This window comes from Panulirus ornatus, chromosome 19, assembly GCF_036320965.1.
Source record: "Panulirus ornatus isolate Po-2019 chromosome 19, ASM3632096v1, whole genome shotgun sequence".
In the NCBI taxonomy this organism is placed as follows: domain Eukaryota; kingdom Metazoa; phylum Arthropoda; class Malacostraca; order Decapoda; family Palinuridae; genus Panulirus; species Panulirus ornatus.
In genome coordinates this window covers 8,183,245-8,202,219 of record NC_092242.1, presented here as the reverse complement: position 1 = coordinate 8,202,219, position 18,975 = coordinate 8,183,245, and the positions used below count along the sequence as shown (strand labels likewise).

General features: G+C 41.1%; 1 protein-coding gene across 28 annotated transcripts in view; it reads right to left on the bottom strand.

Moving 5' to 3' along the window:
• Positions 1-18,975, bottom strand: part of LOC139755367 (uncharacterized) — an 876,210-nt gene that overhangs the window by 211,782 nt on the left and 645,453 nt on the right. The window lies entirely within an intron of this gene.

The following is an 18,975-nucleotide window of genomic DNA, read 5'->3' as shown; positions in this document are numbered from 1 at the left end:
TCTTACCCTTACATTACTTGCTCGATCAAACCACCTCACACCACATATTGTCCTCAAACATCTCATTTCCAGCACATCCATCCTCCTGCGCACAACTCTATCCATAGCCCACACCTCGCAACCATACAACATTGTTGTATATATATATATATATATATATATATATATATATATATATATATATATATATATATATATATATATATATATAAAAAAATATATATATATATATATATATATATATATATATATATATATATATATATATATATATATATATAAAAATATATATATATATATATATATATATATATATATATATATATATATATATATATATATATATATATATATATGTGTAAGATCATGAGAGGCAAGTGTTTTGGGAGCAGCTGAATGAGTGTGTCAGTGGTTTTGATGCACGAGACCGGGTTATAGTGATGGGTGATTTGAATGCAAAGGTGAGTAATGTGGCAGTTGAGGGAATAATTGGTATACATGGGGTGTTCAGTGTTGTAAATGGAAATGGTGAAGAGCTTGTAGATTTATGTGCTGAAAAAGGACTGATGATCGGGAATACCTGGTTTAAAAAGCGAGATATACATAAGTATACTTATGTAAGTAGGAGAGATGGCCACAGAGCATTGTTGGATTACGTGTTAATTGACAGGCGCGCGAAAGAGAGACTTTTGGATGTTAATGTGCTGAGAGGTGCAACTGGAGGGATGTCTGATCATTATCTTGTGGAGGCTAAGGTGAGGATTTGTATGGGTTTTCAGAAAAGAAGAGTGAATGTTGGGGTGAAGAGGGTGGTGAGAGTAAGTGAGCTTGGGAAGGAGACTTGTGTGAGGAAGTACCAGGAGAGACTGAGTACAGAATGGAAAAAGGTGAGAACAATGGAAGTGAGGGGAGTGGGGGAGGAATGGGATGTATTTAGGGAATCAGTGATGGATTGCGCAAAAGATGCTTGTGGCATGAGAAGAGTAGGAGGTGGGTTGATTAGAAAGGGTAGTGAGTGGTGGGATGAAGAAGTAAGATTATTAGTGAAAGAGAAGAGAGAGGCATTTGGACGATTTTTGCAGGGAAAAAATGAAATTGAGTGGGAGATGTATAAAAGAAAGAGACAGGAGGTCAAGAGAAAGGTGCAAGAGGTGAAAAAAAGGGCAAATGAGAGTTGGGGTGAGAGAGTATCATTAAATTTTAGGGAGAATAAAAAGATGTTCTGGAAGAAGGTAAATAAAGCGCGTAAGACAAGGGAGCAAATGGGAACTTCAGTGAAGGGCGCAAATGGGGAGGTGATAACAAGTAGTGGTGATGTGAGAAGGAGATGGAGTGAGTATTTTGAAGGTTTGTTGAATGTGTTTGATGATAGAGTGGCAGATATAGGGTGTTTTGGTCGAGGTGGTGTGCAAAGTGAGAGGGTTAGGGAAGATGATTTGGTAAACAGAGAAGAGGTAGTAAAAGCTTTGCGGAAGATGAAAGCCGGCAAGGCAGTAGGTTTGGATGGTATTGCAGTGGAATTTATTAAAAAAGGGGTGACTGTATTGTTGACTGGTTGGTAAGGTTATTTAATGTATGTATGACTCATGGTGAGGTGCCTGAGGATTGGCGGAATGCGTGCATAGTGCCATTGTACAAAGGCAAAGGGGATAAGAGTGAGTGCTCAAATTACAGAGGTATAAGTTTGTTGAGTATTCCTGGTAAATTATATGGGAGGATATTGATTGAGAGGGTGAAGGCATGTACAGAGCATCAGATTGGGGAAGAGCAGTGTGGTTTCAGAAGTGGTAGAGGATGTGTGGATCATGTGTTTGCTTTGAAGAATGTATGTGAGAAATACTTAGAAAAGCAAATGGATTTGTATATAGCATTTATAGATCTGGAGAAGGCATATGATAGAGTTGATAGAGATGCTCTGTGGAAGGTATTAAGAATATATGGTGTGGGAGGCAAGTTGTTAGAAGCAGTGAAAAGTTTTTATCAAGGATGTAAGGCATGTGTACGTGTAGGAAGAGAGGAAAGTGATTGGTTCTCAGTGAATGTAGGTTTGCGGCAGGGGTGTGTGATGTCTCCATGCTTGTTTAATTTGTTTATGGATGGGGTTGTTAGGGAGGTGAATGCAAGAGTTTTGGAAAGAGGGGCAAGTATGAAGTCTGTTGGGGATGAGAGAGCTTGGGAAGTGAGTCAGTTGTTGTTCGCTGATGATACAGCGCTGGTGGCTGATTCATGTGAGAAACTGCAGAAGCTGGTGACTGAGTTTGGTAAAGTGTGTGAAAGAAGAAAGTTAAGAGTAAATGTGAATAAGAGCAAGGTTATTAAGTACAGTAGGGTTGAGGGTCAAGTCAATTGGGAGATGAGTTTGAATGGAGAAAAACTGGAGGAAGTGAAGTGTTTTAGATATCTGGGAGTGGATCTGGCAGCGGATGGAACCATGGAAGCGGAAGTGGATCATAGGGTGGGGGAGGGGGCGAAAATTCTGGGAGCCTTGAAGAATGTGTGGAAGTCGAGAACATTATCTCGGAAAGCAAAAATGGGTATGTTTGAAGGAACAGTGGTTCCAACAATGTTGTATGGTTGCGAGACGTGGGCTATGGATAGAGTTGTGCGTAGGAGGATGGATGTGCTGGAAATGAGATGTTTGAGGACAATATGTGGTGTGAGGTGGTTTGATTGAGTAAGTAACGTAAGGGTAAGAGAGATGTGTGGAAATAAAAAGAGCGTAGTTGAGAGAGCAGAAGAGGGTGTTTTGAAATGGTTTGGGCACATGGAGAGAATGAGTGAGGAAAGATTGACCAAGAGGTTATATGTGTCTGAGGTGGAGGGAACGAGAAGTGGGAGACCAAATTGGAGGTGGAAAGATGGAGTGAAAAAGATTTTGTGTGATCGGGGCCTGAACATGCAGGAGGGTGAAAGGAGGGCAAGGAATAGAGTGAATTGGAGCGATGTGGTATACCGGGGTTGACGTGCTGTCAGTGGATTGAATCAAAGCATGTGAGGCGTCTGGGGTAAACCATGGAAAGCTGTGTAGGTATGTATATTTGCGTGTGTGGACGTATGTATATACATGTGTATGGGGGTGGGTTGGGCCATTTCTTTCGTCTGTTTCCTTGCGCTACCTCGCAAACGCGGGAGACAGCGACAAAGCAAAAAAAAAAAAAAAAAAAAAAATATGTGTAAGACAAGGGAGCAAATGGGAACTTCAGTGAAGGGCACAAATGGGGAGGTGATAACAAGTAGTGGTGATGTGAGAAGGAGATGGAGTGAGTATTTTGAAGGTTTGTTGAATGTGTTTGATGATAGAGTGGCAGATATAGGGTGTTTTGGTCGAGGTGGTGTGCAAAGTGAGAGGGTTAGGGAAAATGATTTGGCAAACAGAGAAGAGGTAGTAAAAGCTTTGCGGAAGATGAAAGCTGGCAAGGCAGCAGGTTTGGATGGTATCAAAAAAGGGGGTGTCTGTATTATTGACTGGTTGGTAAGGTTATTTAATGTATGTATGACTCATGGTGAGGTGCCTGAGGATTGGCAGAATGCGTGCATAGTGCCATTGTACAAAGGCAAAGGGGATACGAGTGAGTGCTCAAATTACAGAGGTATAAGTTTGTTGAGTATTCCTGGTAAATTATATGGGAGGGTATTGATTGAGAGGGTGAAGGCATGTACAGAGCATCAGATTGGGGAAGAGCAGTGTGGTTTCAGAAGTGGTACAGGATGTGTGGATCAGGTTTTTGCTTTGAAGAATGTATGTGAGAAATACTTAGAAAAGCAAATGGATTTGTTTGTAGCATTTATGGATCTGGAGAAGGCATATGATAGAGTTGATAGAGATGCTCTGTGGAAGGTATTAAGAATATATGGTGTGGGAGGCAAGTTGTTAGAAGCAGTGAAAAGTTTTTATCGAGGATGTAAGGCATGTGTACGTGTAGGAAGAGAGGAAAGTGATTGGTTCTCAATGAATGTAGGTTTGCGGCAGGGGTGTGTGATGTCTCCATGCTTGTTTAATTTGTTTATGGATGGGGTTGTTAGGGAGGTAAATGCAAGAGTTTTGGAAAGAGGGGCAAGTATGAAGTCTGGTGGGGATGAGAGAGCTTGGGAAGTGAGTCAGTTGTTGTTCGCTGATGATACAGCGCTGGTGGCTGATTCATGTGAGAAACTGCAGAAGCTGGTGACTGAGTTTGGTAAAGTGTGTGAAAGAAGAAAGTTAAGAGTAAATGTGAATAAGAGCAAGTTAATTAGGTACAGTAGGGTTGAGGGTCAAGTCAATTGGGAGGTAAGTTTGAATGGAGAAAAACTGGAGGAAGTAAAGTGTTTTAGATATCTGGGAGTGGATCTGGCCGCAGATGGAACCATGGAAGCGGAAGTGGATCATAGGGTGGGGGAGGGGGCGAAAATCCTGGGAGCCTTGAAGAATGTGTGGAAGTCGAGAACATTATCTCGGAAAGCAAAAATGGGTATGTTTGAAGGAATAGTGGTTCCAACAATGTTGTATGGTTGCGAGGCGTGGGCTATGGATAGAGTTGTGCGCAGGAGTATGGATGTGCTGGAAATGAGATGTTTGAGGACAATGTGTGGTGTAAGGTGGTTTGATTGAGTAAGTAACGTAAGGGTAAGAGAGATGTGTGGAAATAAAAAGAGCGTAGTTGAGAGAGCAGAAGAGGGTGTTTTGAAATGGTTTGGGAACATGGAGAGAATGAGTGAGGAAAGATTGACCAAGAGGTTATATGTGTCTGAGGTGGAGGGAACGAGAAGTGGGAGACCAAATTGGAGGTGGAAAGATGGAGTGAAAAAGATTTTGTGTGATCGGGGCCTGAACATGCAGGAGGGTGAAAGGAGGGCAAGGAATAGAGTGAATTGGATCGATGTGGTATACCGGGGTTGACGTGCTGTCAGTGGATTGAATCAGGGCATGTGAAGCGTCTGGGGTAAACCATGGAAAGCTGTGTAGGGATGTATATTTGCGAATGTGGACGTATGTATATACATGTGTATGGGGGTGGGTTGGGCCATTTCTTTCGTCTGTTTCCTTGCGCTACCTCGCAAACGCGGGAGACAGCGACAAAGCAAAAAAGAAAAAATATATATATATATATATATATATATATATATATATATATATATATATATATATATATATATATATATATTTTTTTTTTTTTTCTTTTATACTTTGTCGCATTAGCGAGGTAGCGTTGGGAACAGAGGACTGGGCCTTTGAGGGAATATCCTCACCTGGCCCCCTTCTCTGTTCCCTCTTTTAGAAAATTAAAAAAAAAAGCGAGAGGGGAGGATTTACAGCCCCCCGCTCCCTCCCCTTTTCAACGCCTTCTACGACACGCAGGGAATACATGGTTTGGCAAACAGAGAAGAGGTAGCAAAAGCTCTGCGGAAGATAAAAGCCAGCAAGGCAGTGGGTTTGGATGGTACTGCAGTGGAATTTATCAAAAAAGGGGGTGACTGTATTGTTGACTGGTGGGTAAGGTTATTTAATGTATGTATGACTCATGGTGAGGTGCCTGAGGACTGGCAGAATGCTTGCATAGTGTCATTGTACAAAGGCAAAGGGGATAAAAGTGAGTGCTCAAATTACAGAGGTATAAGTTTGTTGAGTATTCCTGGGAAATTATGTTGGAGGGTATTAATTGAGAGGGTGAAGGCATGTACAGAGCATCAGATTGGGAAAGAGCAGTGTGGTTTCAGAAGTGGTAGAGGATGTGTGGATCAGGTGTTTGCTTTGAAGAATGTAGGTGAGAAATTCTTAGAAAAGCAAATGGATTTGTATGTAGCATTTATGGATCTGGAGAAGGCATATGATAGAGTTGATAGAGATGCTCTGTAGAAGGTATTAAGAATATATGGTGTGGGAGGCAAGCTGTTAGAAGCAGTGAAAAGTTTTTATCCAAGGCTTGTGTATGTGTAGGAAGAGAGGAAAGTGATTGGTTCTCAGTGAATGTAGGTTTGCGGCAGGGGTGTGTGATGTCTCCATGGTTGTTTAATTTGTTTATGGATGGGGTTGTTAGGGAGGTGAATGCAAGAGTTCTGGAAAGAGGGGCAAGTATGAAGTCTGTTGGGGATGAGAGAGCTTGGGAAGTGAGTCAGTTGTTGTTCGCTGATGATACAGCGCTGGTGTCTGATTCATGTGAGAAACTGCAGAAGCTGGTGACTGAGTTTGGTAAAGTGTGTGAAAGAAGAAAGTTAAGAGTAAATGTGAATAAGAGCAAGGTTATTAGGTACAGTAGGTTGAGGGTCAAGTCAATTGGGAGGTAAGTTTGAATGGAGAAAAAACTGGAGGAAGTAAAGTGTTTTAGATATCTGGGAGTGGATCTGGCAGCGGATGGAACCATGGAAGCGGAAGTGAATCATAGGGTGGGGGAGAGGGCGAAAATCCTGAGAGCCTTGAAGAATGTGTGGAAGTCGAGAACATTATCTCGGAAAGCAAAAATGGCTATGTTTGAAGGAATAGTGGTTCCAACAATATTGTATGGTTGTGAGGCATGGGCTATGGATAGAGTTGTGCGCAGGAGGGTGGATGTGCTGGAAATGAGAAGTTTGAGGACAATGTGTGGTGTGAGATGGTTTGATCGAGTAAGTAATGTAAGGGTAAGAGAGATGTGTGGAAATAAAAAGAGTGTGGTTGAGAGAGCAGAAGGGGGTGTTTTGAAATGGTTTGGGCACATGGAGAGAATGAGTGAGGAAAGATTGACCAAGAAGATATATGTGTCGGAGGTGGAGGGAACGAGGAGAAGTGGGAGACCAAATTGGAGGTGGAAAGATGGAGTGAAAAAGATTTTGAGTGATCGGGGCCTGAACATGAAGGAGGGTGATAGGCATGCAAGGAATAGAGTGAATTGGAACGATGTGGTATACCGGGGTTGACGTGCTGTCAATGGATTGAATCAGGGCATGTGAAACGTCTGGGGTAAACCATGGAAAGCTCTGTGGGGCCTGGATGTGGAAAGGGAGCTTTATTTTCGGTGCATTATTACATGACAGCTAGAGACTGAGTGTGAACAAATGGGGCCTTTGTTGTCTTTTCCTTGCGCTACCTCGCACATATGAGGGGGGAGGGGGTTGTTATTCTATGTGTGGTGAGGTGGCGATGGGAAAAAAAAAAGGCAGACAGTATGAATTATGTACATGTGTATATGTGTATATGTCTGTGCGTGTATATATATGTGTACATTGAGATGTATAGGTATGTATATTTGCATGTGTGGACGTGTATGTATATACATGTGTATGTGGGTGGGTTGGGCCATTCTTTCGACTCTTTCCTTGCGCTACCTCGCTAACGCGGGAAACAGCGACAAAGCAAAATAAAAAAAATAAAAAAAATAATATATCCCTGGTGATAGGGAAGAAAGAATACTTCCCACGTATTCCCTGCATGTTGTAGAAGGTGAGTAAAAGGGAAGGGAGCGGGGGGGGGCTGGAAATCCTCCCCTCTCTTTTTTTTTTTTTTAATTTTCCAAAAGGAACAGAGAAGGGGGCCAGGTGAGGATATTCCCTCAGAGGCCCAGTCTTCTGTTCTTAACGCTACCTTGCTAATGCAAGAAATGGCAAATAGTTTGAAAGAAAAAAGAAAAGTATATATGTATATGTCTATGTGTGTATATATATGTACACGTTGAGATGTATAGGTATGTATATGTTCGTGTGTGGACATGTATGTATGTATATACATGTGTATGTGGGTGGGTTGGGCCAGTCTTTCGTTTGTTTCCTTGTGCTACCTCGCTAACGCGGGAGACAGCGACAAAGTATAATTTTTTTTTATACTATAGGCCATTTCCCGCCTCAGCGAGGTAGCGTTAAGAACAGAGGACTGGGCCTCTGAGGGAATATCCTCACCTGGCCCCCTTCTCTGTTCCTTCCTTTGGAAAAAAAAAAAAAAGAGAGGGGAAGATTTCCAGCCCCCTGCTCCCTTCCCTTTTAGTTGCCTTCTACGACACGCAGGGAATACGTGGGAAGTATTCTTTCTCCCCTATCCCCAGGGATAACAAAGTATAATAAATAAATAAATATATAATGTGTGTGTGTGTGTGTGTGTGTGTGTGTGTGTTATTGGACTTTGCTTGCACGTGTTCAAGGCACAAGAGACGAGTCATTTTACGTGAACAGTTGTCATTGTAGGAAGAAGAAAAGTAGAATAATCTTATCAGAAAACTTTTCAATCCAATGGAGTCAACATTTCAAAGCATCTGACAATAACACAGCCCCACAGCTTCAAGATCCCAATAAAAGGAGTCCTTGGTTTATATAACAATGGAAAACTATAATAACAACAATAATAATAATAATAATAATAATAATAATAATAATAATAATAATAATGATAATAATGATGATGACAATGATAGCAAACATATATATATATATATATATATATATATATATATATATATATATATATATATATATATATATACCTGTGTATGTGTATAATAAACTTTCACTTCAAACACTGATATTGCTTGGCTCTTGTCATGGTTAGTAATAGTGTTAATCATTATATAATATATACTGTAATTAATGTAACATTTTACTGCATCTACTGACTATCCCTACATTCGAAAATAATTAGTATCAAATGGGGTTAATCATTCTCTTAACTAAAAGGAAAACAATCTAAACTGGACACTATTGAGCATGCATGAGTATTTTCTTTTGACAATAGAGGTGGGTAGGAGTAATTTGTAGAAGTCATGTATTCTGCCATGTTTTATACAAAAGAGAACAAATGCCTTATCATAAAACACTTCATAACCCTCTAACATCCACACAGTTTACTTTTCCTTTCCCTACACATTCAAGGTTTTCATATGCTTAAAAATGTTGTTGTTATCCTTACAGAATAAGGGAAAACAACACAAAATCAAAAGTGCTAATGCTCTTCTGCTATTGGAGATAAGGAGTGGACAGTGCTGCTTTCAGGTAGAACTTAATATATAATTTTTTCTATCTTACATACTGATAAAATGTTTTTAATCTTTTTTAAACAAAACAATTAATTGTAACTTCTACTCAGAGAAGGAGTCTACCTATCCCTCTCTCTGCTCTCAGATGGCAATCATCCTGTCAAAGAAGTCTAAAATATTGGTTACGCATGATCTCCTTTCCTTAAATCCACATTGTCTCCCAGTTACAAAGTTCCTCTTTTGCGAGTATTCATTCATTTCCTTTCTGATCACCTTTTCCAATGTATCACAAACCACATATGTAAGTGAGACTGGAGAGTACTTCTGTGCAGTATCCCAATCTCCTTTCTTAAATACTGGCACAACATTTGCCCTCTTCCACTTCTCTGGAACTATGAGTTCCACTTATGATTTACTGAGCAATATTTCTAGAGGTCAAGTGAGTGCATCGACATATTCTTTCTGCATGTACAGTAAGACTTCAGTAGGACCAGAAAGAGATGTAAATTTGCCTAGACAGACATAGATGGAAGTATTTTATATTCATCATACTTAGTCACTATCTCCCGCGTTGGCAAGGTAATGCAAGAAAACAGACAAAAGAATGGCCCAACCCACCCAAATACACATGTATATACATAAATGCCCACACACACACATATGCATACCTATACATTTCAATGTATACATACACATACATACACAGACATATACATACATACCCATTCACGTATTCATACTTGCTGCCTTCATCCACTCCCATGCTGCCTTCATCCACTCCCATGTCACCCCATCACACATGAAAAAGCACCCCCTTCCCCCCACACAAGTACAAGGTAACACTAAGAAAAGACAACAAAGGCCACATTTGTTCACACTCAGTCTCTAGCTGTCATGTGTAATGCACCGAAACTACAGCTCCCTTTCCACATCTAGGCCCCACAGACCTTTCCATGGTTTACCCCAGACGCTTCACATGCCCTGGTTCAATCCACTGATAGTACGTCGACCCCAATATACCACATCGTTCCAATTCACTCTATTCCTTGCATGCCTTTCACCTCTGACATATGTATCCTCTTTGTCAATCTTTCCTCACTCATTCTCTCCATGTGTCCATACCATTTCAACACACCCTCTTCTGCTCTCTCAACCACAATCTTTTTATTACCACATATCTCTCTTACCCTTTCATTACTTACTTGATCAAACCACCTCACACCACATATTGTCTGCAAACATTTCATTTCCAACAAATCCACCCTCCTCCGCACAACCCTATCTATATAGCCCATGCTATATGTTGGAGCCACTATTCCTTCAAATATACCCATTTTTGCTCTACGAGGTAGTGTTCTCACCTTCCACTCATTCTTCAATGCTCCCAGAACCTGCACTCCCTTTTCCACACTGTCACTCACTTCCACTTCCATGGTTCAATTCGGTGCTAAGTCTACTTCCAGATATCTAAAACATTTAACTTCCTCCAGTTTTTCTCCATTCAAATTTATCTCCCTATCAACTTGTCCCTCAACCCTACTGAACCTAATAACCTTGCTCCTATTCACGATTACTCTCAACTTTCTTCTTTCACACACTTTACCAAACTCAGTCACCAACTTCTACAGTTTCTCACCCAAATCAGCCACCAGCACTATATGATCAGCAAACAAAAATTGACTCACTTCCCAAGCTCTCTCATCCACAAAACAGACTCCATACTTGCCCCCTCTCCAAAATCCTTGCATTCACCTCCCTAACTATCCCATCCATAAACAAATTAAACAACCATGGAGACATCACACACCTCTGCTGCAAACCGACATTCACTGAGAGCCAATCACTTTCCTCTCTTCCTACTTGTACACATGCCTTACATTCTCAATAAAAACTTTTCACTGCTTCTGGCAACTTACTTCCCATACCATATGTTCTTAATACCTTCCACAAAGCATTTCTATCAACCCTATCATAAGCTTTCTCCAGATCCATAAATGCTACATACAAATCCCTCTGTTTTCCTAAGTATTTCTCCCATACATTCTTCAAAGCAAATACCTGATCCACACATCCTCTACCACTTCTGAAACCACGCTGCTCTTCCCCAATCTGATGCTCTGTACATGCCTATACCCTCAATCAATGCCCTCCCATTTAATTTCCCAGGAATACTCAACAAACTTATACCTCTGTAATTTGAACATTCAAATTTATCTCCTTTGCCTTTGTACAATGGCACTATGCATGCATTCCACCAATCCTCAGGCACTTCACCATGAACCATACATACAATGATATATCCCTACCAACCAATCAACAACACAGTCACCCCTTTTTAATAAATTCTACTGAAATACCATCCAAACCTGCTGCCTTGTTGGCTTTCATCTTCCGCAAAGCTTTCACTACCTCTTCTCTGTTTACCAAACCATTCTCCCTGACCCTCTCACTTCACACACCACCTCGACCAAAACACCCTATATCTGCCACTCTACCATCAAACACATTCAACAAACCTTCAAAATACTCACTGTCCATCTTCTCACTTCACCACTACTTGTTATTACCTCCCCATTAGCCCCCTTCACTGATGTTCCCATTTGATGTCTTGTCTTATGCACAGTTTACCTCCTTCCAAAATATCTTTTTATTCTCCCTAAAGTTCAATAATACTCTCTCACCTCAACTCTCATTTGCCCTCTTTTTCACCTCTTGCACCTTTCTCTTGACCTCCTGCCTCTTTCTTTTATGCATTTAACAGTCATTTGCACTACTTCCCTGCAAAAATCATCCAAACACCACTCTCTTATCTTTCACTAACAATCTTACTTCTTCATCCCACCACTAACTTCCCTTTCAAATCCGCCCACCTCCCACCTTTCTCATGCCACAAGCATCTCTTGAGCAAGCCATCACTGCTTCCCTAAATACATTCCATTCCTCCCCCTCTCCCCTCATGTCATTTGCTCTCACCTTTTGCAAGTCTGCACTCAATCTCCTGGTACTTCCTCACAAAAGTCTCCTTTCCAAGCTCACTTACTCTCACCACCCTCTTCACCCCAACATTCTCTTTTCTTTTCTGAAAACTTCTCCAAAACTTCACCTTTGCCTCCACAAGATGATGATCAGACATCCCTCCAGTCGCCCCTCTTAGGACATTAACATCCAAAAGTCTCTTTCACATGCCTATCAATTAATATGTAATCCAATAAAGCTCTCTGGCCATCTCTCCTACTTACATATATTATTTATTTATTTATTTTGCTTTGTCGCTGTCTCCCGCATTAGCGAGGTAGCGCAAGGAAACAGACGAAAGAATGGCCCAACCCACCCACAAACACCTGTATATACATACACGTCCACACACGCAAATATACATACCTATACATCTCAACGTATACGTATATATAAACACACAGACATATACATATATACACATGTACATAATACATACTGTCTGCCTTTATTCATTCCCATCGCCATCCCGCCACACGTGAAATAACAACCCCCTGCCCCTAAATGTGCGCGAGGTAGCGCTAGGAAAAGACAACAAAGGCCACTTTCGTTCACACTCAGTCTCTAGCTGTCATGTAATAATGCACCGAAACCACAGCTCCCTTTCCACATCCAGGCCCCACACAACTTTCCATGGTTTATCCCAGATGCTTCACATGTCCTGGTTCAATCCATTGACGGCACGTCGGCCCTGGTATACCACATCCTTCCAATTCACTCTATTCCTTGCACGCCTTTCACCCTCCCGTATGTTCAGGCCCCAATCACCCAAAATCTTTTTCACTCCATCTTTCCACCTCCAATTTGGTCTCCCACTTCTCCTCGTTCCCTCCACCTCCGACACATATATCCTCTTGGTCAATCTTTCCTCATTCATTTTCTCTATGTGACCAAACCATTTCAAAAACCCTCTTCTGCTCTCTCAACCACACTCTTTTTATTACCACACATCTCTCTTACCCTATTATTACGTACTTGATCAAACCACCTCACACCACATATTGTCCTCAAACATCTCATTTCCAGCACATCCACCCTCCTCTGCACAACCCTATCCATAGTCCACGCCTCGCAACCATATAACATTGTTGGAACCACTATTCCTTCAAACATACCCATTTTTGCTTTCCGAGATAATGTTCTCGACCTCCACACACTCTTCAATGCTCCCAGAACTTTCGCCCCCTCCCCGACCCTATGATTCACTTCCGCTTCCATGGTTCCATCCGCTGCCAAATCCACTCCCAGATATCTAAAACACTTCACTTCCTCCAGTTTTTCTCCATTCAAACTTACCTCCCAATTGACTTGTCCCTCAACCCTACTGTACCTAATAACCTTGCTCTTATTCACATTTACTCTCAGCTTTCTTCTTTCACACACTTTACCAAACCCAGTCACCAGCTTCTGCAGTTTCTCGCACGAATCAGCCACCAGTGCTGTATCATCAGCAAACAACAGCTGACTCACTTCCAAAGCTCTCTCATCCACAACAGACTGCATACTTGCCCCCTTTCCAAAACTCTTGCATTCACCTCCCTAACAACCCCATCCATAAACAAATTAAACAACCATGGAGACATACATATACTTGTGTATATCTCTCTTTTTAAACCAGGTATTCCCAATCAACAGTCCTTTTTCAGCACATAAATCTACAAGCTCTTCAACATTTTCATTTACAACACCGAACACCCCATGTACACCAATTATACCCTCAACTTCCATATTACTTACCTTTGCATTCAAATCATTAATCACTAAAACCGGTCACACTCACTCAGCTGCTCCCAAAACACTTGCCTCTCATGATCTTTCTTCCCATGACCAGATGCATAGGCACCAACAATCGCCCATCTCTCTCCATCCACTTTCAGTTTTACCCATATCAATCTGGAGTTTGCTTTCTTACACTCTATCACATACTCCCACAACTCATGCTTTAGGAGTAGTGCTACTCCTTCCTTTGGTCGTGTCCTCTCACCAACCCCTGACTCTACTCCCAAGACATTCCCAAACCACTCTTCCCCTTTACCCTTGAGCTTAATTTCACTCAGAGCCAAAACATCGAGGTTCCTTTCCTCAACATGCTACCTATCTTTCCTTCTTTCTCTTCTTGGTTACATCCACACACATTTAGACACACCAATCTGAGCCTTCGAGGAGGATGAGCACTCCCCACATGATTCCTTCTTCTGTTTTCCCCTTTTATAAAGTTAAATACAAGGAAGGGAGGGTTTCTAGCTCCCTGCTCCCGCCCCCTTTAGTCCTTTCTATAACACGCGGTGAATATGTGGGAAGTATTCTTTCTCCCCTATCCCCAGGATTGCGAGGCATGGGCTATAGATAGGGTTGTGTGGAGGAGGTTGCATGTATTGGAAATGAAATGTTTGAGGCCAATGTGTGGTGTGAGGTGGTTTGATCAAGTAAGTAATGAAAGGGTAAGAGAGATGTGTGGTAATAAAAAGAGTGTGATTGAGAGAGCAGAAGAGGGTGTGTTGAAATGGTTTGTTCACATGGAGAGAATGAGTAAGGAAAGATTGACAAAGAGGATAAATGTGTCAGAGGTAGAGGGAACGAGGAGAAGTGGGAGACCAAATTGGAGGTGGAAGGATGGAGCGAAAAAGATTTTGAGCAATCAGGGCCTGAACATACAGGAGGGTGAAAGGCGTGCAAGGAATAGAGTGAATTGGAACGATGTGGTATACCAGAGCAATGTGCTGTCAATGGATTGAACCAGGGAATGTGAAGTGTCTGGGGTAAACCATGGCAATTTTGTGGGGCATAGATGTGGAAAGGGAGCAGTGGTTTCGGTGCATTACACATGACATAGAGACTGCGTGTGAACAAATGTGGCCTTTGCTGTCTTTTCCTAGCGCTACCTCGCGCGCATGCAGGGGGGAGGGGGGTGCCATTTCACGTGTGGCTGGGTGGCGGTGGGAATAGATGAAGGCAGCATGTATGAATATGTACATGTGTATATATGTATATATCTGTGTATGTATACGTTGAAATGTATAGGTGTGTATATGTGTGTGTGTGGGCGTTTATGTATATACATGTGTATGTGGGTAGGTTGGGCCATTCTTTTGTCTGTTTCCTTATGCTACCTCGCTAACATGGGAAACAGCGACAAAGTATAATAAATAGATTAAATAATTAATAATTAAAAAAATGAAAAAATAAAAAATCTCAAATGCTGCACCATGAGCATTTCATATCGCACTTGTTTTTGATAGCAAGGGGTAGACTTGCTTTGTTTTAGTCTCAATCTGCCTCAATCTATCATGTGGTCAGGTGAGTAAATATCAAATATTTTTTATCATAATTCAATAGTCGTATATTGTATAAGACTGTACACTGTATCAAAATATGGCCCAGAGGTCACACTCGATTTAACTGACTTTCTGCATTGATGGACAACCCTTCCTCCTTATTACTCCATCAAATCAAAGGTTTACTGTATATATACATATATTAAAGTAGTTTACAGTGGTGCACAACATCTAGTACTTGCTGATGAATACAAGGAAAATGAAACAAGATAAATCAAAAGTGCACTTTCGTGTAATAGTCAAATCGTCAGGGTAGGTAAGAGAATGGGATAGAAGACTCAGAACAGTCATTTTACATACAAAGAAGAGGTGGAGCAAAGACACCATTGGTACACAACTGTTTTCGGTTCGTGGATATCAGGTCTGGCAACATGCTTGTCATAAAATTTTATTATGTGGACAAGACAGGGAAGCATTTACAAATTTTTCCTAAAACAAAGCAATCCAGTTTGTATAGACCTTCACTAATATTCATGCTACAATTCTTTGTGTATTTCATAAGTGATATTTCCTTGGTCAAGGAGTTGCAGTTTAAAACTAAATTAGCATTACCCCAATCAATACAATGGTCATAATTCTGAACTTGATTAAACAAAGCATTTGATTATTTTCCTGTTCTTATACTATATGTGTTGCTTAAGTCTAACAGAGAGAAACTCACCAGTCTGCCCAATATAAAACATTTTACATCTTTTACAAGGTATTCTATAAACAAAGCCTAGAGAATTTTCTGATGAGTTTTTCACTAGAGATATTCTTAATAGCATTGTTATTGTTGAAGGCTACATCCATAAGGTTGAAAATATGTTTATGTTTAGCATATACAGAAAAGCCACCACTGATTGTTATCATATTCACTATTACTTAGCTCAACATGACAGAGTTAACAGACCATCATTCCAGCTGATGTTTCTTAGGGCATTGTTAATATGCAATCAAGAATTCATTGACGATGAGTTCGAAGAAGATATATTCAACTGGATCAAAATTAAAGTATCCTAGATCTTTCACTGATAAATCTCTTAAATTGGCAGAGAAATCATTTTATAGAGTTAGCACAAAACCTCCCCTTGTTATCAAAAACTTTTAGTTTCCCATTTAGTGATCATTTATGTTACTCCCCAGCTTGCTTAAATCCTTTAATGTGAATGCATGCTTCAACAATAGCAATACTATTATGAATATCTTAATCAAAAACTCACCAGAAAATTCTGCGGGACTGTGTTTACAGAATACCTTGGGAAAGCTGTAACATGCTTTATACTGGGCAGACTAGTAAGGATCTCACTATTAGACTTAAGCAACATAAATATAGTATATAAGAACAGGACAAGAATCAAATGCTTTGTTTAATCGTGGTAAAAGCAATGACCACTGTACTGACTGGAGTAATGAGAATTCAGTTACAAACTGTAATATCATTGACTCTTCCCTTATTAGATATACAAAGAATTGTAACATGAACATTAGTGAAGATCTACACAAACTGGATAGCTCTGTCACAAGCAAAATTTGTAAATGGTTCCCCATCTTGTCCACATAATAAAATTCTAAGACAGGCACGGTACTAGACAGGAAAACCACAAACTGGAAACACTTGTATATCAACGGTGCCTTAGCTCCAACTCTTCTTTGTCCATAAACTGGCTGTCCTAAGCCTTCTATCTCACACTTGTAGCTCCCCTGAGGATGCACACTTAGGAATTATCATATTTCATTTTCCTCATGGTTATCAGCAATTATAGAGTGAATTGGAATGATGTGTCATACCGGGATTGACATGCTGTCAAGAGACTGAACCAGGGCACATGAAACATCCAGGGTAAACTGTGGAAAGGTCTGTGGATCCTGGACGTAGTTAGGGAGCTGTGGTTTTGGTGCATTACACATGACAGCTAGAGACAAGCTGAATGTGGCTTTTGTCTGTTTTCCCGGCACTACCTTGCTGAAGATGGGGGAAGCGATGCTGTTTCCTGTGGAACGGGGTGGCGACAGGAATGGATGAAGGCAAGCAAGTATGAATATGTACATGTGTAAATATGTATATGTCTGTGTATATGTATATATTTTTTTTATATTTTATTATACTTTGTCGCTGTCTCCTGCGTTTGCGAGGTAGCGCAAGGAAACAGACGAAAGAAATGGCCCAACCCCCCCCATACACATGTATATACATACGTCCACACACGCAAATATACATACCTACACAGCTTTCCATGGTTTACCCCAGACGCTTCACATGCCTTGATTCAATCCACTGACAGCACGTCAACCCCGGTATACCACATCGCTCCAATTCACTCTATTCCTTGCCCTCCTTTCACCCTCCTGCATGTTCAGGCCCCGATCACACAAAATCTTTTTCACTCCATCTTTCCACCTCCAATTTGGTCTCCCTCTTCTCCTCGTTCCCTCCACCTCCGACACATATATCCTCTTGGTCAATCTTTCCTCACTCATTCTCTCCATGTGCCCAAACCACTTCAAAACACCCTCTTCTGCTCTCTCAACCACGCTCTTTTTATTTCCACACATCTCTCTTACCCTTACGTTATTCACTCGATCAAACCACCTCACACCACACATTGTCCTCAAACATCTCATTTCCAGCACATCCATCCTCCTGCACACAACTCTATCCATAGCCCACGCCTCGCAACCATACAACATTGTTGGAACCACTATTCCTTCAAACATACCCATTTTTGCTTTCCGAGATAATGTTCTTGACTTCCACACATTCTTCAAGGCCCCCAGAATTTTCGCCCCCTCCCCCACCCTATGATCCACTTCCGCTTCCATGGTTCCATCCGCTGCCAGATCCACTCCCAGATATCTAAAACACTTCACTTCCTCCAGTTTTTCTCCATTCAAACTGACCTCCCAATTGACTTGACCCTCAACCCTACTGTACCTAATAACCTTGCTCTTATTCACATTTACTCTTAACTTTCTTCTTCCACACACTTTACCAAACTCAGTCACCAGCTTCTGCAGTTTCTCACATGAATCAGCCACCAGCACTGTATCATCAGCGAACAACAACTGACTCACTTCCCAAGCTCTCTCATCCCTAACAGACTTCATACTTGCCCCTCTTTCCAAAACTCTTGCATTTACCTCCCTGACAACCCCATCCATAAACAAATTAAACAACCATGGAGACATCACACACCCCTGCTGCAAACCTACATTCACTGAGAACCAATCACTTTCCTCTCTTCCTACACGTACACATGCCTTACATCCTTGATAAAAACTTTTCACTGCTTCTAACAACTTTCCTCCCACACCATATATTCTTAATACCTTCCACAGAGCATCTCTATCAACTCTATCATATGCCTTCTCCAGATCCATAAATGCTACATACAAATCCATTTGCTTTTCTAAGTATTTCTCACATACATTCTTCAAAATAAACACCTGATCCACGCATCCTCTACCACTTCTGAAACCACACTGCTCTTCCCCAATCTGATGCTCTGTACATGCCTTCACCCTCTCAATCAATACCCTCCCATATAATTTACCAGGAATACTCAACAAACTTATACCTCTGTAATTTGAGCACTCACTCTTATCCCCTTTGCCTTTGTACAATGGCACTATGCACGCATTCCGCCAATCCTCAGGCACCTCACCATGAGTCATACATACATTAAATAACCTTACCAACCAGTCAACAATACAGTCACCCCCTTTTTTAATAA